This window comes from Grampus griseus (genome assembly GCF_964374135.1).
Source record: "Grampus griseus genome assembly, chromosome: 2".
NCBI classification, from domain to species: domain Eukaryota; kingdom Metazoa; phylum Chordata; class Mammalia; order Artiodactyla; family Delphinidae; genus Grampus; species Grampus griseus.
Window position 1 is genome coordinate 8,662,887 of NC_139018.1, and position 22,214 is coordinate 8,685,100.

The following is a 22,214-nucleotide window of genomic DNA, read 5'->3' on the forward strand; positions in this document are numbered from 1 at the left end:
TCACTGTTGTGGCCTCTCCTGTTGCGGAGCACAGGGTCCGGACGTGCAGGCTCAGCGGCCATGGCTCACGGGCCTAGCCGCTCCGCGGCATGTGGGATCCTCCCAGACCGGGGCACGAACCCGTGTCCCCTGCATCGGCAGGCAGACTCTCAACCGCTGCACCACCAGGGAAGCCCCTCTCTGCTTATTCTTGTTCCTCTTTTTTTTTTATAGCATTCTGTTCTTCTTTAATGGGTGCACTATTTCATCCTTATGAACATATAAATTATACTTTTAAAAATTTCTTCTATTTTCTGCACTGCTTATCCTTGGTCTCTTTTCTTCTTTGCTTTTAGCTTAGAGGGTTTCCTCAAAGGGCCAGTTCCCTTAGCTGTCTGTTTCTTTTGAAGAGTGAGCTGTCCAAGGTTCTGCATACCTGGGCTGGCCTCAGTGCCAAGCGCACCTCATGGAGGAACAACCATGCAAGCAGGGAATGCTGTCGGGGAACCTCCAAATGTCAGTGCTGCAGTGTTTCCTCTGCAGCCACTCAGCTTCCCAGAGAAGAGCCTACCGATCCCCTGGCTTCCCAGGGACAGGTCTGTGGGTGCCAGAGCTCAACGTGCTGATGGTTACAGCTCCCTAGGCTGTTCAGCTTCACACCTCACCTTTACGCCTTTCCATCTGACTTTTCCAGAGGATAAACCTCATGTCCTGGGGCTGGAGGTGGCATGGGAAGGAAGAAGCTGATGCAGGTGTCAGACAGGGGACCGGCAGCCCAAACATTTTGTAGAGAAACTTTCATCCAATCTCCACTCCCCTTTTGGTCCGGAATCCAACACCCTCCTTTCGTGGTACCTGGTGCCTCAGACGCCGATCCCCTGTGGGTTCTGTGGTCAAGTGGTGTGTTTATATGGACTCTCCTTCTTCGTGCCCTTAGATGGAAACCATCTCCATTCTTCCAGATCCCTCTTCTGCTTTCACTCCACTAACAACGTCGTGACTCTCTCAGCTGCGAGTGCAGCTTCTCCTGCGTTTATGTTCTTATAGAGTATTATCATTTTTTGGTGATACCTCTCTTAATATTTTAAAGGGGTTTTGGGGAGACGGAGGAGACCCATTAATGGTGAATGTGCCACTTTTAACAAAAATTGGCATTTTACTTTCTATGACCTCCCTTCTTCCCACAGGACGTGCATGACTTTCCCCCACTGTGACATTGCCCGTTGTCCCTCCCTGTACCCCTGTCCCTCACTGCCCCCCATCCCCTCTCTACTAAGCTCATACAGCCCTGATGCCACTGTCGACTGAGAATTGCCAACCCCAGCCGGACCCCAAACAGCGCCTAGAATCGCCCATCGTTTCTCGTCTACTGGTCCTTCTCTTTTCCTTCAAATCCCAAAATTTCCTCTTCCTCCAAGCAAATGACCCTCCTGCTACTTCACAGGGAAAACCAGAATCACTGGATGAGGGTTCCTCCTGTTCTCGTTACCACCATCCTCTCCAGCCTGGGTACCGTCTTCAGGGACACATTTGCCCCTCCCCCACCCAGTCTCCACCCAGTAGCCCAAGGGCCCCTCCAAGAACATACCTCAGCATCTGTCACTTAAAACCCTCACCGTTTCTCACTGTTCCTAGACTTGTCAACCTCCCCCTACGCCCTCTACTCTCCACTCAAGCTTCCTTTCAGTCCCAGAAAGAGCATGCACTCAATATTTTTACATTTGCTTTTCTCCAAGGGTGATATTAAAAATATTGAACGATGGCAATATGCAACAACAGGGTCCCAGAGGCCTCCTGCTCTACGAGGAGTTACCCTTTAACGTCTGGATCGCGAGAAGGCATTAGCTCCTGGGGCCGCTGTACCAAAGGGCAGCAAAGTGAGTGACTTAAACAGCAGATATTTATTGTCTTGCATTTTTGGGGGCTGGAGGTCTGAGGTCAAGGTGTCGGCAGGACTGTGCTCCCTCTAAGGGTGTCGGCAGGCCTCACTCCCAGCTTCTTGGCTGTGACAGCTTAACTCCACTCTTCACATGGCGCTCTCCTGACGTGCGTGTCTGTGTCCAAATTTCTCCTCTGTATAAGGACACGGTCATATTGGCTTAGGGACCCACCCTAATGACCTCCTCTTAACTTGATCATCTGTAAAGAACCTATTTCCAAATAAAGTCACATTCGTAGGGATTGGGATTAGGGCTTCAAAGATTTTTCTAGGGGACACAATTCAATCCTTATGGGTTGACCAGAGTGTTAGCGGTGGGCATGTGGGAAAATATCTATTTATTGATGCATATGGAAGAAGGTGACTATTTTAATAACCAGGACATCCTGGCTGAACATGTACTCAGCCAGCCCTGGAACTCTCCCCATCACTTCCCATTCCCTTCATGTTGCAGCGTCCTCAGCTTAACCATACGTGCCCCTGAGCCCCTGCCCTGGAAGCCCCGGCTGCAGGGGCTTGTAGCCGTGCCATGAGCACCACAGCACCCAGGCCTCCCTGCCGTGACCTGTCCGTTAAGAGGGATTATTTCCCTTCCCTGGGCACCTGGAACCCAGCAGGTGCTCCAGGGTTATTTGCATGCATGTCTTTTTCCCATGGAGTCCTGGGGGCAGTGGCCTCATCTCTTACACGTCAGCCTCACCAGTGTGGTGGACACTGGAGAAATGGTGGATGAATAAACAAATGCTTTCATGAATGGATTTTTAACCCGTCCACCAGTATCGGGCTGTATCAACAACCTTGCTTTGTTTTACACTCTGATAGGTGACGTGGAACTCACAGGCCAGCAGGTAAGAGACTTAAACAAACATTTGGGGAGGGGAGGTTTGCTGTGTAAGATAAAATCTGACCTCCCGTGCTCCATCGTGAGAAGGAAATATGAGCTGCAGGTGGGGAAGGGCAGATCACAAAGGAAGGTCCCTAGGCAATCAGGGCTCTCTGAGAAAGGGGAGGAACGCTAAATCTATCGGCGTCGTCATTTCATGGTGGAGGTAAGTCAAATCACTATGCTGTAGAGTGAAGTAAGTCAGATAGAGAAAGAGAAATACTGTATGATGTCGCTTATATGCGGAATCTAAAAAGAAATGATACAAATGAACTTATTTACAAAACAGACTCACAGATTTAGAGAATGAACTTACAGTTAAAGGGGAAGGGTGAGGAGAAGGGATAGTCAGGGAGTTTGGGATCGACATGTACACACAGCTATATTTAAGATGGATAACCAACAAGGACCTACTGTATAGCACAGGGAACTCTGCTCAGTGTTATGTGGCAGCCTGGATGGGAGGGGAGTCTGGGGGAGAATGGATACATGTATGTGTAGGGCTGAGTCGCTTTGCTGTGCTCCTGAAATGATCACAGCATTGTTAATCGGCTGTACGCCAATATAAAATAAGAAGTTTAAAAAAAATTCAAAAATATGACTATGCTGTACACCTTAAACTTATACAGGGCTGTTTGCCACTTACATCTCAATAAAACTGGAGGGAAAAAAAACACATATTGCTGAAGCCCAGCCCCAGAATTTCTAATTTAGTAGGTGCGAGCTGGGGCCTGGGAAGCGGGGCTTCTAACAGATTCTCAGGTAATGCTAATGCTGCTTGGCTTCAACTTGAGGATCACTGATAGAGTCAACAACTTCAAGGTAAAAATGGGAACGCTAAAGCCCAGAAATGTGTCTTGCCCAGCAAAATTGGCTAATGCCCAGGATGGACGTAAAACCAAGTTGTCACCTTCAAGTCAGTATAACCCCTACAGCAGGCTGCCTTTGGGGCACTCCCTCAGGAGAGGATGCCTGCCTGACCTCGCAGTGATTCGAAGAACAATCACGGAAGGAAAGAATTAATACCTTGGTGGTGTTTCACCTGGTTCTTGTTTATATTGTATTTTAATGTCTGATTCCAGAATCAGCCATGTTCTTGACATCTGCACCAATCTTGCACCACCAAGCATTCTATTTTGTGTGTGGAGATCTGATCTGTTTTTAAAAGCAACATTGCAATCACAGTATCATTTTCAAAAGGCAATTCTAAAACTTACTAATCTTCTCTTCCTAATAATAGAGGGTTCTCAGGACTAAGGTCTGCTATTATAAGATCACTTTTCTCTGTAGTAGCCCCCTGGTAGATAACTGATTGGGGAACTAACAAAAAACCTACCATGATCATTGAGAGTAAGGAATTAAAATAAGTACTGGGAGACAATTAAAAAAAAAAAAAGAAAGGGACTTCCCTGGTGGCACAGTGGGTAAGAATCCGCCTGCCAATGCAGGGGACATGGTTTTGAGCCCTGGTCCGGGAAGATCCCACATGTCGCAGAGCATCTAAACCCGTGCACCGCAACTACTGAGCCTGCGCTCTAGAGCCCACGAGCCACAACTACTGAAGCCTGCACACCTAAAGCCTGTGCTCCGACAAAGAGAAGCCACCACGATGAGAAGCCTGCGCACCACAACAAAGACTAGCCCCCGCTCACCACAACTAGAGAAAGCCCGTGTGCAGCAACGAAGACCCAACACAGCCTAAAATGAAAAATAAATAAATAAATTTATTTTTAAAAAAAAGAAAGAAAAGAGAGGAAGGCTGGGAGCCATGATGCACTGGCAGGGCCTCCATACGAGGGGGTCCGGAACAATGACGAGCTTGGCAGAAAGGCTCCATGTGGAGCACAGGGTTCCTCTCGGCTCCTTTGGAAGCTCGGCCAGGACTTTTCATTCCGTGGGGCTCAGAGGACTCGGCGGTTCATTCCTCTGTTTGTCCTCTGCCCACCTCTGTCTACACCCCTCGTGTGTTTTCACCAGGAGTGACCCCAAGTAACAGGTGGGGTTGACGCTGTCACCACGTGCCAGAGCTGTGGCCTTGGGGGCGGCCCGTTCAAATTGTCCCCTGTTCCGTGGTCAGGTCTTCTGCTCATTCAGGCTCAAGGGTCAACTCTCCAGGAGGCTCGCCGGACTGCACGATCTACAGTAGCCTCCAGGGGGAGGGGCAAGATGGTGTAGGGGATTAAGAGGTATAAACCGCTATGTATAAAACAGATAAGCGATAAGGATATATTGTACCGCACAGGGAATATAGCCAACATGTTATAATAACTCTAAATGGAGTATAACCTTTAAAGACTGTGAATCTATGTTGTACCCCTGAAACTTACATAATATTGTAAATCAACTGTACCTCAAAAAGAGTAGTCTCTAACACGCACGCGTGCGTGAACACCCAAGCCACACAAACCCAAGTACACACACATCCCACCAACACACATACACTGACACCACACACACACACACACACACACACACACACACACACACAAGGTGGTCCATTCTGGCTCAGAAATTAAAATCTTAAATTGCAGCTGGAGACTCCGCGTGGTTAAGCAACAGCCCCTCAGGTACGTGTGGATTTCTCGACTCCACCCTCAGGCACAGGGGTGCGGAGATCAGATGTCTGTGCTGCAGAGCTTCAGAGACACTGGGCATCCACCCCATCAGCCCAGAGGGTGTGAACCCAGGGTGCGGTTCACCTGACCCCCGGCTCTCTGGCCCGGGGTCTGTCTCAGCAAACCCTTCTGAGCTCCGCGTGCGGGCACCCGGTCCCCTGCAGCGCCGTGAAGGCTGGTTGTGGACCCCGAGTGGTGGGCGTGCAGCCTGGGAGAGGGGCTGCCTGCTCCACACTCTGGATCTGCTGTGAATCTCAGCTGAGGCCCTTATCTTGCCTTGGCTGGGCTTCCTCATCTGTCAGATGCAGAAGGAAGACAACACCGAGCTGACAGGCTTGTGTAAGGACTTAGTGGGCTACGCATCCATGGAGACTGAGACACAGGCTTCTGGGCAGGACGCTGTCTGGGAGGTGACCACGTGGACCAGAGGAGGAGCTGGTGGATGGGATGCTAGGAAGGCGGGCAGGCGATGCAAGGATGCTTTCCTGAATTGGCCACTGCTGCGGGTGCTGGGCCCTGTCACCTCGAGGACCTTCTAAGGTGGGTTGCACTGTGTCTCAGAAATGCCTGCCCTGGGACAAGAGAGAGAGGCATTTCCCCAACTCGGGGAGGGTTTCCCAGTGAAGCACTGGTTCCCCCACGCTCTTTTTTTTTTTTTTTTCCATTTTAACATCTTTATTGGAGTATAATTGCTTTACAATGGTATGTTAGTTTCAGCTTCACAACAAAATGAATCAGTTATATATATACATATGTTCCCATATCTCTTCCCGTTTGCGTCTCTCTCCCTCCCACCCTCCCTATCCCACCCCTCTAGGTGGGCACACAGCACCGAGCTGATCTCCCTGTGCTATGCGGCTGCTTCCCACTAGCTATCTACCTTACGTTTGGTAGTGTATATATGTCCATGCCTCTCTCTCGCTTTGTCACAGTTTACCCTTCCCCCTCCCCATAGCCTCAAGTCCATTCTCTAGTAAGTCTGTGTCTTTATTCCTGTTTCACCCCTAGGTTTTTCATGACATTTATTTTTCTTAAATTCCATATATATGTGTTAGCATACGGTATTTGTTTCTCTCTTTCTGACTTACTTCACTCTGTATGACAGACTCTAGGTCTATCCACCTCATTACAAATAGCTCAATTTCGTTTCTTTTTATGGCTGAGGAATATTCCATTGTATATATGTGCCACATCTTCTTTATCCATTCATCCGATGATGGACACTTAGGTTGTTTCCATCTCTGGGCTATTGTAAATAGAGCTGCAATGAATATTTTGGTACATGACTCTTTTTGAATTATGGTTTCCTCAGGGTATATGCCTAGTAGTGGGATTGCTGGGTCATATGGTAGTTCTATTTGTAGTTTTTTAAGGAACCTCCATACTGTTCTCCACAGTGGCTGTATCAATTTACATTCCCACCAACAGTGTAAGAGGGTTCCCTTTTCTCCACACCCTCTCCAGCATTTATTGTTGCTAGATTTTTTGATGATGGCCATTCTGACTGGTGTGAGGTGATATCTCATTGTAGTTTTGATTTGCATTTCTCTAATGATTAGTGATGTTGAGCATTCTTTCATGTGTTTGTTGGCAATCTGTATATCTTCTTTGGAGAAATGTCTATTTAGGTCTTCTGCCCATTTTTGGATTGGGTTGTTTGTTTTTTTGTTATTAAGCTGCATGAGCTGCTTATAAATTTTGGAGATTAATCCTTTGTCAGTTGCTTCATTTGCAAATATTTTCTCCCATTCCAAGGGCTCTCTTTTGGTCTTCTTTATGGTTTCCTTTGCTGCGCAAAAGCTTTTAAGTTTCATTAGGTCCCATTTGTTTATTTTTGTTTTTATTTCCATTTCTCTAGGAGGTGGGTCAAAAAGGACCTTGCTGTGATTTATATCATAGAGTGTTGTGCCTATGTTTTCCTCTAAGAGTTTGATAGTTTCTGGCCTTACATTTAGGTCTTTAATCCATTTTGAGCTTATTTTTGTGTATGGTGTTAGGGAGTGATCTAATCTCATACTTTTACATGTAGCTGTCTAGCTCTCTCAGCACCACTTATTGAAGAGGCTGTCCTTTCTCCACTGTACATTCCTGCCTCCTTTATCAAAGATAAGGTGACCATATGTGCATGGGTTTATCTCTGGGCTTTCTATCCTGTTCCATTGATCTATATTTCTGTTTCTGTGCCAGTACCATACTGTCTTGATTACTGTAGCTTTGTAGTATAGTCTGAAGTCAGGAAGTCTGATTTCTCCAGCTCCGTTTTTTGTTCTCAAGATTGCTTTGGCTACTCGGGGTCTTTTGTGTTTCCATACATATTGTGAAATTTTTTGTTCCAGTTCTGTGAAAAATGCCAGTGGTAGTTTGATAGGGATTGCATTGAATCTGTAGATTGCTTTGGGTAGTAGAGTCATTTTCACAATGTTGAATCGTCTAATCCAAGAACATGGTGTATCTCTCCATCTATTTGTATCATCTTTAATTACTTTCATCAGTGTCTTATAATTTTCTGCATACAGGTCTTTTGTCTCCTTAGGTAGGTTTATTCCTAGATATTTCATTCTTTTTGTTGCAATGGTAAATGGGAGTGTTTTCTTGATTTCACTTTCAGATTTTTCATCATTAGTGTATAGGAATGCCAGAGATTTCTGTGCATTAATTTTGTATCCTGCTACTTTACCAAATTCATTGATTAGCTCTAGTAGTTTTCTGGTAGCATCTTTAGGATTCTCTATGTATATATAGTATCATGTCAGCTGCAAAGAGTGACAGCTTTACTTCTTCTTTTCCGATTTGGTTTCCTTTTATATCCTTTACTTCTCTGATTGCTGTGGCTAAAAATTCCAAAACTATGTTGAATAAGAGTGGTGAGAGTGGGCAACCTTGTCTTCTTCCTGATCTTAGTGGAAAAACTTTCAGTTTTTCACCATTGAGGACGATGTTGGCTGTGGGTTTGTCATATATGGCCTTTATTATGTTGAAGAAAGTTCCCTCTATGCCTACTTTCTGCAGGGTTTTTATCATAAATGGGTGTTGAATTTTGTCAAAACCTTTCTCTGCATCTATTGAGATGATCATATGGTTTTTCTCCTTCAATTTGTTAATATGGTGTATCACGTTGATTGATTTGCGTATATTGAAGAATCCTTGCATTCCTGGAATAAACCCCACCTAATCATGGTGTATGATCCTTTTAATGTGCTGTTGGATTCTGTTTGCTAGTATTTTGTTGAGGATTTTTGCATCTATGTTCATCAGTGATATTGGCCTGTAGGTTTCTTTCTTTGTGACAGCCTTGTCTGGTTTTGGTATCAGGGTGATGGTGGCCTCGTAGAATGAGTTTGGGAGTGTTCCTCCCTCTGCTATATTTTGGAAGAGTTTGAGAAGGATAGGTGATAGCTCTTCTCTAAATGTTTGATAGAATTCGCCTGTGAAGCCATCTGGTCCTGGGCTTTTGCTTGTTGGAAGATTTTTAATCACAGTTTCAATTTCAGTGCTTGTGATTGTCTGTTCATATTTTCTATTTCTTCCTGATTCAGTCTTGGCAGGTTGTGCATTTCTAAGAATTTCTCCATTTCTTCCAGGTTGTCCATTTTATTGGCATAGAGTTGCTTGTAGTAATCTTGCATGATCTTTTGTATTTCTGCAGTGTCAGTTCTTACTTCTCCTTTTTCATTTCTAATTCTATTGATTTGAGTCTTCTCCCTTTTTTTCTTGATGAGTCTGGCTAATGGTTTATCAATTTTATTTATCCTTTCAGAGAACCAGCTTTTAGTTTTATTGATCTTTGCTATCGTTTCCTTCATTTCTTTTCCATTTATTTCTGATCTGATTTTTATGATTTCTTTCCTTCTGCTAACTTTGGGGTTTTTTTGTTCTTCTTTCTCTAATTGCTTTAGGTGCAAGGTTAGGTTGTTTATTCGAGATGTTTCCTGTTTCTTAAGGTAGGATTGTATTGCTATAAACTTCCCTCTTAGAACTGCTTTTGCTGTATCCCATAGATTTTGAGTCGTCGTGTCTCCATTGTCATTTGTTTCTAGGTATTTTTTGATTTCCTCTTTGATTTCTTCAGTGATCACTTCGTTATTAAGTAGTGTACTGTTTAGCCTCCATGTGTTTGTATTTTTTACAGATCTTTTCCTGTAATTGATATCTAGTCTCATAGCGTTGTGGTCAGAAAAGATACTTGATACAATTTCAATTTTCTTAAATTTACCAAGACTTGATTTGTGACCCAAGATATGATCTATCCTGGAAAACGTTCCATGAGCACTTTAGAAAAATGTGTATTCTGTTGTTTTTGGATGGTGTGTCCTATAAATATCAATTAAGTCCATCTTGTTTAATGTATCATTTAAAGCTTGTGTTTCCTTATTTATTTTCATTTTGGATGATCTGTCCATTGGTGAAAGTGGGGTGTTAAAGTCCCCTACTATGAATGTGTTACTGTCGATTTCCCCTTTTATGGCTGTTAGTATTTGCCTTATGTATTGAGGTGCTCCTATGTTGGATGCATAAGTATTTACAATTGTTATATCTTCTTCTTGGATCGATCCCTTGATCATTACGTAGTGTCCTTCTTTGTCTCTTCTAATAGTCTTTATTTTAAAGTCTATTTTGTCTGATATGAGAATTGTTACTCCAGCTTTCTTTTGGTTTCCATTTGCATGGAATATCTTTTTCCATCCCCTTATTTTCAGTCTGTATGTGTCTCTAGGTCTGAAGTGGGTCTCTTGTAGAAAGCAAATATATGCGTTTTGTTTTTGTATCCATTCAGCCAATCTGTGTCTTTTGGTGGGAGCATTTAGTCCATTAACATTTAAGGTAATTATCGATATGTGTGTTCCCATTCCCATTTTCTTAATTGTTTTGGGTTCGTTATTGTAGGTCTTTTCCTTCTTTTGTGTTTCTTTCCTAGAGAAGTTCCTTTAGCAGTTGTTGTAAAGCTGGTTTGGTGGTGCTGAACTCTCTCAGTTTTTGCTTGTCTGTAAAGGTTTTAATTTCTCCATCAAATCTGAATGAGATCCTTGCTGGGGAGAGTAATCTTGGTTGCATGTTTTTCTCCTTCAACACTTTCAATATGTCCTGCCACTCCCTTCTGGCTTGCAGAGTTTCTGCTGAAAGATCAGCTGTTAACCTTATGGGGATTCCCTTGAGTGTTATTTGTTGTTTTTCCCTTGCTGCTTTTAATATGCTTTCTTTGTGTTTAATTTTTGACAGTTTGATTAATATGTGTCTTGGCGTATTTCTCCTTGGATTTATCCTGTATGGGACTCTCTGTGCTTCCTGGACTTGATTAACTATTTCCTTTCCCATATTAGGGAAGTTTTCAACTATAATCTCTTCCAATATTTTCTCAGTCCCTTTCTTTTTCTCTTCTTCTTCTGGAACCCCTATAATTCGAATGTTGGTGCATTTAATGTTGTCCCAGAGGTCTCTGAGACTGTCCTCAGTTCTTTTCATTCTTTTTTCTTTATTTTGCTCTGCATTAGTTATTTCCACTATTTTATCTTCCAGGTCACTTATCTGTTCTTCTGCCTCAGTTATTCTGCTATTGATCCCATCTAGAGTATTTTTCATTTCATTTATTGTGTTGTTCATCATTGTTTGTTTCATCTTTAGTTCTTCTAGGTCCTTGTTAACTGTTTCTTGCATTTTGTCTATTCTATTTCCAAGATTTTGGATCATCTTTACTATCATTATTCTGAATTCTTTTTCAGGTAGACTGCCTATTTCCTCTTCATTTGTTAGGTCTGGTGGGTTTTTATCTTGCTCCTTCATCTGCTGTGTGTTTTTCTGTCTTTTCATTTTGCTTATCTTACTGTATTTGGGGTCTCCTTTTTGCAGGCTGAAGGTTCATAGTTCCTGTTGTTTTTTGTGTCTGTCCCCAGTGGCTAAGGTTGGTTCAGTGGGTTGTGTAGGCTTCCTGGTGGTGGGTACTAGTGCCTGTGTTCTGGTAGATGAGGCTGGATCTTGTCTTTCTGGTGGGCAGGTCCACGTCTGGTGGTGTGTTTTGGGGTGTCTGTAGACTTATTATGATTTTGGGAAGCCTCCCTGCTAATGGGTGGGGTTGTGTTCCTGTCTTGCTAGTTGTTTGGCATAGGGTGTCCAGCACTGTAGCTTGCTGGTCGTTGAGTGTAGCTGGGTGCTGGTGTTGAGATGGAGCTCTCTGGGAGATTTTCGCCGTTTGATATTATGTGGAGCTGGGAGGCATCTTGTGGACCAGTGTCCTGAAGTTGGCTCTCCCACCTCAGAGGCACAGCACTAACTCCTGGCTGCAGCACCAAGAGCCTTTCATCCACACAGCTCCTTAATTTGGGATGATTCGTTGTCTATTCATGTATTCCACAGATGCAGGTACATCAAGTTGATTGTGGAACTTTAATCCGCTGCTTCTGAGGCTGCTGGGAGAGATTTCCCTTTCTCTTCTTTGTTCTCACAGCTCCCAGGGGCTCAGCTTTGGATTTGGCCTCGCCTGTGCGTGTAGGTCGCCGGAGGGCGTCTGTTCTTTGCTCAGACAGGACGGGGTTAAAGGAGCCGCTGATTCGGAGGCTCTGGCTCACTCAGGCCGGGGGTAGAGAGGGTCACGGAGTGCGGGGCGGGCCTGCGGCACCAGAGGCCAGCGTGACGTTGCCAGCCTGAGGCGTGCCGTGCGTTCTCCCGGGGGAGTTGTCCCTGGATCCCGGGACCCTGGCAGTGGCGGGCTGCACAGGGTCCCCGGAAGGGTGTGTGGATTGTGACCTGTGTTCGCACACAGGCTTCTTGGTGGCGGCAGCAGCGGCCTTAGCGTCTCATGTCTGTCTCTGGGGTCCGCACTTTTAGCCGCGTCTCGCGCCCGTCTCTGGAGCTCCCTTAAGCAGCGTTCTTAATCCCCTCTCCTCGCGCACCAGGAAATAAAGAGGGAAGAAAAAGTCTCTTGCCTCTTTGGCAGGTCCAGACTTTTCCCCGGACTCCCTCCCGGCTAGCCGCGGTGCACTAACGCTCTGCAGGCTGTGTTCACGCCGCCAACCCAAGTCCTCCCCGGGTGCTCCGACCAAAGCCCGAGCCTCAGCTCGCAGCCCTGCCCGCCCCGGCAGGTGAGCAGACAAGCCTCTCGGGCTGGTGAGTGCCGGTCGGCCCCGATCCTCTGCGCTGGAATCTCTCCGCTTTGCCCTCCGCACCCCTGTTGCTGTGCTCTCCTCCGCGGCTTCGAAGCTCTCCCTTCCGCCACCCGCAGTCTCCGCCCACGAAGGGGCTTCCTAGTGTGTGGAAACCTTTCCTCCTTCACAGCTCCCTCCCGCTGGTGCAGGACCCGTCCCTATCCTTTTGTCTCTGTTTATTTTTTTCTTTTGCCCTAGCCAGGTACGTGGGGGGTTTCTTGCCTTTTGGGAGGTCTGAGGTCTTCTGCCAGCTTTCAGTAGGTGTTCTGTAGGAGTTGTTCCACGCGTAGATGTATTTCTGGTGTTATCTGTGGCGAGGAAGGTGATCTCCGCGGCTTACTCTTTCGCCATCTTCCCGGAAGTCTATCCCCCCACGCTCTTGCATGGTGCTTCCGGGAGTGTGGAGTGGGGTCGCCCAGGCAGCCCATCCTATAGATCCGAGAAGCCCTAGGGCAGGAAGAGAGGGTCAAGGGTGGATCCAGAGGCTGGAGGTGGTCAGCCTAGAAGGGCTGGTTAGCGGAGCCACAGCTGGCGCAGGGCTGAGGCTGTGAGGGCGCCCAGGACACAAGCCCCACCCTCCCCATCACCATGCCATCACCGTGGCTCCGCCGCTCTCTGTGCGAGAGAAGCAGAGCCTCCTGCTCCCAGCGCCTGTCTCACGGCTCTTGGTGCCTTGCGGCATCTGTGTGTCCCTTCTCTCTGTAGGTCTGCCAATAGCCAATAGCTGGTTTTTCGGAAACTCAAGTCCAAATTCTCAAGCCTGCATGCAATGGGTACAAGTGGTCCCAACCCTTCACAGGTGCCCTACAAGCCTGGGGCCAATCTGTCCATGAACCTCTGGGTCAGATGCCCTCCTCAGGCTCATGAAACCCATTTTGCCTCCCAACGGATCTGATGTTAGGAAGCCATCCGTTCAGCCCTCTCACCTCCCCTTTCCTGATCCTAGGAGAGAAAGAGAGAAGGCCCTCGCTTGACTGTTGTGGAACTTGAGGCGTGCCAAACCTACGGGTGCTCCGACAACTGGGCCCATATCCCCAAAGGGTGATGTGGTAGACAGAATAATGGCTCCCTCAAAGATGTCCACGTCCTATGTTATGTCATGTGGCAAGGGGGAATTAACTTGTAGATGGAATTAAGGTTGCCGGTCAACTGACCTTAAAATAAAGAGATTATCCTGGATTACCCGGCCCCAATGTAATCCTATGGGTCCTTAGATGTGGAAGGAGGGGGCAGAAGAGTCCATGGCAGAAGGATGTAAAGTGAGAAAAACTCTACCACCATTGCTGGTTTTGAAGACGGAAGGGGCCACCAGCCAAGGGATGCAGGAAAATTCAAGGGAGTTAATATGGTGATCCAGGGAGATGGAGGGTAATGGGGCACACTTCTGCCTTCTTCTTTCATGGGGCTAAAGTGAGCCAGACTTCTCCAGCAAGGTTGGCTGCTGGGTGGTCCCAGTAGGTCAGGCGTTGAAGCCACCAGAGCAGCTTGCCCACCTGGCTCCTCCTACCCTGCCCATTAAGCTGGACAAACACAGATCCCTCGGCCCACAGGTTGGCAGCAGGAAGAGGGGCTGGCTGTTGGTGACGAGGTCTGAGGCCTCCACCATCTCCACAGCTGGGTGAGAGGGATGGCACGGTGGGGCTGGCATCTTGCTGGTGGCCGGGCCCTGGGCGGGGCTGGAGGAGCTTAGGCACATGCCATCCCTGCTCTGAGCCGTTTTCCCATCTCACCCAGGCTGTATCACCGGGCTGTGAAGATTGAATACACTGTGCTGTGGAAGCATTTTGTTGAGTTTGAATGCCCCGCAGGTGGCAAGGGCTCCCCACCGGGCCACAGTCTCTGAGCCCAGCTTCCCATCTGAAGGAGAGACCTGCAGGAGAGATGATTGAGGCCCCGCTGATGTCTCGCCTCTGACTCACGCACGCATGAAACCCCCCAAGTGGCAGGGCAGCTGGAAAAACACTGAGTTGGAGGGTAGCGTGCGGACGGCCAGATGGTTTTCATCTTAGTGATGATGAAACTTGAGATACCAGGATGCAGATGGGGACCCGAGGCTCTGATGTGGTGAAACGTGATCCCTCCCGCCAGCTTCTCCATGCTTATCCTCCTGTGCTCTCTCTTTCTCTGTCTTTGAATCTGAGATGTTCCTTTCAAGTTGATTTCACATTTGTTTTCTGTCTGTGCTTGTCACTCTCTCCTTCTGTGTCCTTTTCTTTTGCTTCTCATTTTCCTCTCACTGTTCTTACAGGTTACCTTTTTGTATCCCCTGCAGCAGCATCAAGGCTCACCCTTCTTTTTTTTTTTTTTTTAAATTTTTATTGGAGTATAGTTGATTTACAATGTTGTGTTAGTTTCAGGTGTACAGCAAAGTGAATCAGTTATACATATACCTATACCCACTCTTTTTAAGATTCTTTTCCCATATAGGTCATTACAGAGTATTGAGTAGAGTTCCCTGTGCTATACAGTAGGTTCTTATTAGTTATCTATTTTATATATAGTAGTGTGTATAAGTCAATCCCAATCTCCCAATTTATCCTTCCCCCCGCTTACCCCCTGGTAACCATAAGTTTGTTTTCTACATCTGTGAGTCTATTTCTCTTTTGTAAATAAGTTCATTTGTACCCTTTTTTAAGATTCCACATATAAGTGATATCATATGATATTTGTCCTTCTCTGTCTGACTTACTTCACTCAGTATGACAATCTCTAGGTCCATCCATGTTGCTGCAAACGACATTATTTTGCTCTTTTTTATGGCTGAGTAATATTCCATTGTATATATGTACCACATCTTCTTTATCCATTCCTAAGGCTCACACTTCTCAACCTTCATCATGCTGTAATGCAGTCTCGGGGATCTGCCCTTACCCTCCTGCCCCCCAGATCTCGTCAGTCCTGTGTATCACTCCCTCAGATCCCCTAATCCTGGCTGGGAAGTAATAGACAAATGTGTTAGTCCATTTACGATTCATGCGCACTTTATAGGAGTGTCTCCTGGGGTGACGTTTTTACCTAAAGCCCGAGCTTCTGTAGCACGTGGCAAGTGACTTGGGCTGAGACCTGTTGATGAAGAAGCTTTTCCTGGTTCCACACCACACTCACCAGGGATTTTCTCTTCTGGATCCTGAGATAAATGTCCTTTTGGATTGGTGGGAGTATTAGTGGAATGAGTACAGAGCTGTCACAGCAAAGAGCCCCTCATCTCCCAAGAGTGGCTACAGGCATAGACATCTATGTCTTGCGCTCACATAATAGTTCTGAAGTGAGCTATCCGGGGAGGCTGTACTCCATGGGGTCATTCAGGGACCCAGGTTCCTACCATTTCTTACTCCATTATTCCCTAGCTCATAAGTCAATTGCATGGTTGGAGCTGGGTCACTGCCAGGTCTGGGTTCCCTCTTACAGGAAAGGAAATAGAATGTGGTAGAAGCACTCCCTGTGGCTTAAATTCTAGACCTCCAAATAGCATATATCACGCCCATGACAGCCTGGGGAATACAGCCTAACCAGGCAGCTTGTGTCCAGCTATACACGTTCATTACTAAGAAATAAGGGGAATAGGTCCGGGTGGACAGCTAGCCATCTCCGTCACATGGGATAACAGAAGAAGCTATTGCTCTGATTCTGTCCCCATCTCTGCCCTCTTTATTGAGATGGGGAGCTCAGGATTCCAGCTGTAGGCTAGTCCCATAAGTGGCCTCTTTGTATGAAGGACTCAGGAGATTCTTGGGAAAATACTCATTCCAAGGGAAAAATCTGTTCTTGCTGGGTTCAAGGCAGAAACGACCAAGATAGGGAGAGAAGTGCTTCTGAGCACAGCCTGCTGTCACTCAGATACCTTTCTGGATCAACCCTGTGGACACATGCCTAAATCAGAGAGGAGGTGCAAGGAAGGTGAGTCAAAGCCAAAAGAAACCTCCTCAAACACAGGAGAAGGAGGCAACCTGTGGGGCAAACCCTCCCAGGGACAGCCTGGCTTTGCCTGCCCACCAGGCCCACGTCTTCTGAAAACAGCCCCTTCACTCATAGGTCCCCTTGGTCCCCACTGCATCAGTTTCATGGAGACTTTAAATCAAGTGGTGGGTGTGTGTTGGGCCGATCAGAGGCTCTTGTCCAGTAACTTGACCTCTGAGGGGATGGATGTGAGGCTGGACCAGGGTCAGGGCTCTGTGGCCCAAAAGGGCACATGGGGACTTCTAGCCTGTTGGTGACATTCTGTTCCTTAACCTGGTGGTGGGTACATGGGAGGCCAGTTTATTACTATGTCCTTGTTCTTTTTTTTTTTTTAATTTAAGTATAGTTGATTTACAATGTTGTATTAGTTTCAGGTGTACTGCAAAGTGATTCATATATATATATTCTTTTTCAGATTTTTTTGCCGTTATAGGCTATTACAAGATTTTTTTTTTATTGGAGTATAATTGCTTTACCATGTTGTGTTAGTTTCTGCCACATGGCCAAGTGAATCAACCACATGTATACACACATCCCCTCTCTCTTGGACCTCCCTCCCCACCGTATCCCACCCAAGTGGGCCATCCCAGAGCACCGAGCTGAGTTGCCTGTGCTATACAGCAGGTTCCCACTAGCTATCTATTTTACACATGGTAGTGTATTTCTGTCAAACTTAATCTCCCAGTTCATCCCACCCTCCCCTTCCCCACTCTGTGCCCACATGTCCGTTCTCTACGTCTGCCTTTCTATTCCTGCCCTGCAGCTAGGTTCACCTGTACCATTTTTCTAGATTCCACATATATGCGTTAATATACGATATTTGTTTTTTTCTTTCTGACTTACTTCAATCTGTATGACAGACACTAGGTCCATCCACATCTCTACAAAGGACCCAGTTTCATTCCTTTTTATGGCTGAGTAATATTCCATTGTATATATGTACCACATCTTCATTATCCATTCATCTTTCGATGAACATTTAGGTGGCTTCCATGTCCTGGCTATTGTAAATAGAACTGCAGTGAACGTTGGGGTGCATGCGTCTTTTTGAATTATGGTTTTCTCAGGGTATATGCCCAGTAGTGGGATTGCTGGGTCATATGGTAGTTCTATTTTTAGTTTTTTAAGGAGCCTCCTTACTGTTCTCCACAGTGGCTGTATCAATTTACTTTCCCACCAGCAGTACAGGAGGGTTCCCTTTTCTCCACACCCTCTCCAGCATTTATTGTTTCTAGATTTTCTGATGATGCCCCTTCTGACTGGTGTGAGGTGAAACCTCATTGTCATCTTGATTTGCATTTCTCTAATGATTAGTGATGTTGAGCATCTTTCCTGTGCCTCTTGGCCACTTGTATGTCTTCTTTGCTGAAATGTCTTCCGTCCATTTTTTGATTGGGTTGTTTGTTTTTTTGATACTGAGCTTCATGAATTGTTTGTATATTTTGGAGATTAATCCTTTGTGTGTTGCTTCATTTGCAAATATTTTCTCCCATTCTGTGGGTTTTCTTTTCATCTTGTTAATGGTTTCCTTTACTGTGCAAAAGCTTTTAAGTTTAATTGGGTCCCATTCGCTTATTTTTGTTTTTATCTTCATTACTCTAGGAGGTGGGTCAAAAAAGATCTTGCTGTGATTTATGTTAAAGGGTGTTTTTCCTATGTCTTCCTCTAAGAGTTTTATAGTGTCTGGTCTTACATTTAGGTCTTTAATCCATTTTGAGTTTATTTTTGTGTGTGGTGTTAGGTAGCACTCTTATTTCATTCTTTTACATGTGGTTGTCCAGTTTTCCCAGCACCATTTATTGAAAAGACCATCTTGTCTCCATTGTACATTCTTGCCTCCTTTGTCATAGATTAGGTGACCATAGGGTTTATCTCTGGGCTTTCTATCCTGTACCATTGACCTATATTTCTGTTTTTGTGCCAGTATCATCCTGTCTTGATTACTGTAGTTTTGTAGTACAAGATATTGAGTATAGGTCCCTGTGGTATACAGTAGGTTCTTGTTGTTTATCTATATATAGTAATGGGTATCTGTTAATCCCAAATTCCTAATTTATCCCTCCCACCCATTACTATATTCTTGACTCCATACTGATATATTATGAACGTAATTTTTCCCCAGTTTTATTGAGGAATAATTGACTTACATGACCGTATAATTTTAAGGCATAGAGCCTGCTGGTTTGATTTACATGTATTGTGAATGAACATAATCTTTTATATGTAGGCTATAATTCAGTAACAAAAATAAGGAAGTGGTGGTGGGTTGATCTGTCCTGCTTGCAGAACTCGGAAGAAACCCCATGCCAGTTCCTGGTCCTGGATGTTTCTCCGTGTCCTTCTCAAGACCTGGCTGTCCAACTTCTGTGATGCTGGGAGATTTTTCCCATTTCTCTGCCTCCCCCTCGTCATCCTCCCTGTCTCCTCCCTACATGTACCAGAACTGGTTTCTGCTGCTAATAACTGAAAACCCTTCCTGAAATAAAGGAAACATGATATGAGTGTGTACGAGTATGTGTGAGCGTGTGTGAGTATGTGTGTGTGAGTGTGTAAGACCCACTGAGGAGAGCTGACTCAGCTTCTGCAATGACAGGTATTGGACAGAAGAAGGAAGTGCTGTTTTCTGTTTGTGGTCCCGATTTTACCTCGTGGCTGGAATGGTTGGTGTAGCACTACCTGTGGCCTAAGTGTTATTGGAGTGGAAAGTGAGGGGCAGATTTTGCTCCCAGGCACAGGAAGTCTTGGCAGCAAGAAACAGCAGTCGGGCCGAGATGCAAAAGAAAATCGACGACCGTGGGGTACACAGAGTCAGGGCTGAGGGGCCTCCACGGTTCTCTGATTCAGCTTCTCATTTTGCAGAGGAGGGACCTGGCCAGAGAGCTTCGATAACTTGCCCTGGCTTACACAGAGGATCTTGAATCTGAATTTGCCATGAGGCTGTCCCACTAGAAAGAAAAGAGTGAAGCTGAGATAGGATTGCTCAGCTGGATGACATGGGTGGGAAGGGAAAGCAGGGAGAGGCTGGGGCAGAGAGAATCAGCTGTACGAGTGAAAGGTATCTTCACTTGTTGCCGCATGCTTTAATTAATCAGTGTATGATCACAGATGGGGCAATAATGGAGACATTTTTGAGTGTGCTTTTGTCACCCAGGCAAACAATATGTGACCAGGGATGAGAAAGCATGATTATTGTTCTAGCCAACCAGAAATACAATCTGGATTATAATAGATATTCATATATTCAGCCTTTGATTTCTTATTTATTTATTTTTAAATATTTATTTATTTGTTTGTTTGCACCGGGTCTTAGTTGCGGCAGGCGGGCTCTTTAGTTATGGCATGTGAACTTTTAGTTGCGGCATGCATGTGGGATCTAGTTTCCTGACCAGGGATCGAACCCAGGCCCCCTGCATTGAGAGCATGGATTCTTAACCACTGTGCCACCAGGGAAGTCCCTATTCAGCCTTTTAAATTGTATGTCAATCTCTGATGTGCCCAGTCACTGGCATTGGGGACGCTGTGAGAGCAAAGCAGGCTCTGACGTTTCCTTGGTGGTGGACCTAGACTTTCGGGGAAGACATATTAAATATGTGATTTCACAAATGATTGATTAGCCATTTCGGTGCCACTTGACAGGGAATTGCTCCCGTGGAAGCGGCACTTAAGCTCCTGCCAGAAGAAGGAAGGTTAGCTGGGAAGCCGGGCGGGATAGGTTTCCCAGGTGGTGGGAGCAACATGTGCAAAGGCCCTGGGGCTTGGAGAGTGTGGCTTCTTGGTAGAGCTGAAGAAGGCATTTTGTGAGGAATTGAGAGAAGACGAGCTTGGCCAGAGCTTGGTGAGTGTGGCAGGGGCCGTGAGAGAGCTGAGTCTGGGGGTAGAAAAATGGAGAGGGGGAGAAAGACCTCGAAAGCCATGGAAAGGAGTTTGGACTTTGTCCTGGGGTCAAGGGAAGCCACTCGGGGGTTCAGCGTGTATGAGTGTGTGTGTGTGTGTGTGTGTTACGGTGTGTTTGTTGCCGAAAGCTCAGCCAGCCTCTGGGCCCCGGTGCCGAATGGAATCTTGGAGACAGAGTTTTGGGTGAAGTAGAAAAGAATAGCTTTCTTGCTTTGCCAGGCAAAGGTGGGCACAGCAGGCTCGTGTCCCTCAAAAACTACGTGTCCCGACCCGGGAGGAATTGGTGAGGAGTTTTATAGCAACAGTTCAAGGGTGGGGTTGCTGAGCAGATTAGGGTGTGTGCAGGGCCTGCGCTCCTTTAATCTCATCTCAGGTGGTCTCCTAATCTTGATGAGCGTCTTTGGTCCCTTTAATCTGGCCTCAGGTGGCTTCCTGGCTGCTCCTCCCTGGTCTCTGCATCCCCTCCCTTCCCCCAGTAGCAGCTGTTTGAATTTGCCCTTTGGAACTCAGGAGAGGCCATGGAAGCTGGAGTCTGTTCCCTACAAACAAGAAATGGGGGACAGGAAGGCTTCCTTGCCCAGAAGCCCCAGAGGGTCCTGCCCGGTTTCAGGTTCTCCAGAGAAATGGAAACAATGGGCTGCATATACACAGAGAAAAAGATTTATTTTAAGGAATTGATTCATGTGATTACAGAGGCCGGCAAGTCCAAAATCAACAGGGTAGGCCAGCAGGTTGGAGACCCAGGACAGGGCTGTAGGTGTTGGATCGCCAGCCTCCATAATTGGGTAAGCCAATTCCTTAAAATAGATCTCTCTCTCTATATATATATTCTATTGGTTTTGCTTCTCTGGAGAACCCTGACTAATCCAGATTTCTCCTCTTCCCCTCGGGACTGTCTCCTCCTCTTCTAAGGTCACTCGTGATGGCAGAGATGCCTACAGCTCCCAGCCCCCCCACCGTACCCCTCACACCGTTTTATCCCTAAGGTCCTGGGAGGTAGGCTCCAGGGAGACCAGGATCAAACTGTGGGCAGCAAAGTGATCATGAGCACCAACTGTCGGGTCTGAACCTGAGTTCTGGACCTCCTGGGGGCACATTGCTAAACTGCTGGTGCCTCAGTTTCCTCTTCTGTAGGGAAGGGCTGATTCTGTTAGTATCTGTCTCATGGGTGGGGTGGAGGGTGGAATGGGTCTGCTCTGTTTTACTGAGGGAAATCTGGAAGTCAGACGAGTGAGGACATTGCATGGTTTCTCTGCATGTTAGTGAAGCCTTCCTAACCCCCAGGGCCTCGGTTTGCTCATCTGCCAGGTGGGTAGGACCAGGCCAGCTCGCCCTGCACTGTTTGTTTTCCTGAGTGAAGGCAGAGACAGCTGGCTCTCCCTGGAGAAAATGCTGGGAGGACGGTCTCCCTGGGTCCTGGCAGAGCTGAGGAAGTTTTGGCTGTAAATAATCTCAAGGGGCCGTTCTGGGCTTTTCTGCTGCAATCTCCAACCTCCCACAGATGCCAAGAGGCTCTTTCCAGCAAAATGGAAAAATACTTCCGACTTCTTACAGACCCATGTGCCAAACCCAGCAGGTGCCAGCAGCTGTGGGGCCTTCAGAGCCAAGGGCTGTAAACCTCTCTGCTCAGGGGAGGCTACCGAGATATCTGGGCCCTTCTTTAACTGGCTAAATAGACAAACCGACCTTGAACCTCAGACCAGGCCCACCGTTCTCGGGTCAATTGATGGGAAAAGCCCTCTGCTCTGAAACGTTTGACAACGGAGTGAATCATGGGGTGTGACCGAATGGGTTTATCCTGGATGTCAGGG

The 22,214-nt window shown here is 46.4% G+C and overlaps 1 long non-coding RNA gene across 1 annotated transcript in view; it reads left to right on the forward strand.

Moving 5' to 3' along the window:
* LOC309818782 overlaps positions 1–18,809 on the forward strand; it is a 28,241-nt gene extending 9,432 nt beyond the window's left edge. Inside the window, exons 2-4 of the long non-coding RNA XR_014296378.1 lie at positions 1,716–1,856; positions 2,741–2,766; positions 18,796–18,809. This is a non-coding gene — a long non-coding RNA (uncharacterized lncRNA). The remainder of the gene's footprint in view (positions 1–1,715; positions 1,857–2,740; positions 2,767–18,795) is intronic.
* The last annotated feature ends 3,405 nt before the right edge of the window (positions 18,810–22,214 follow it).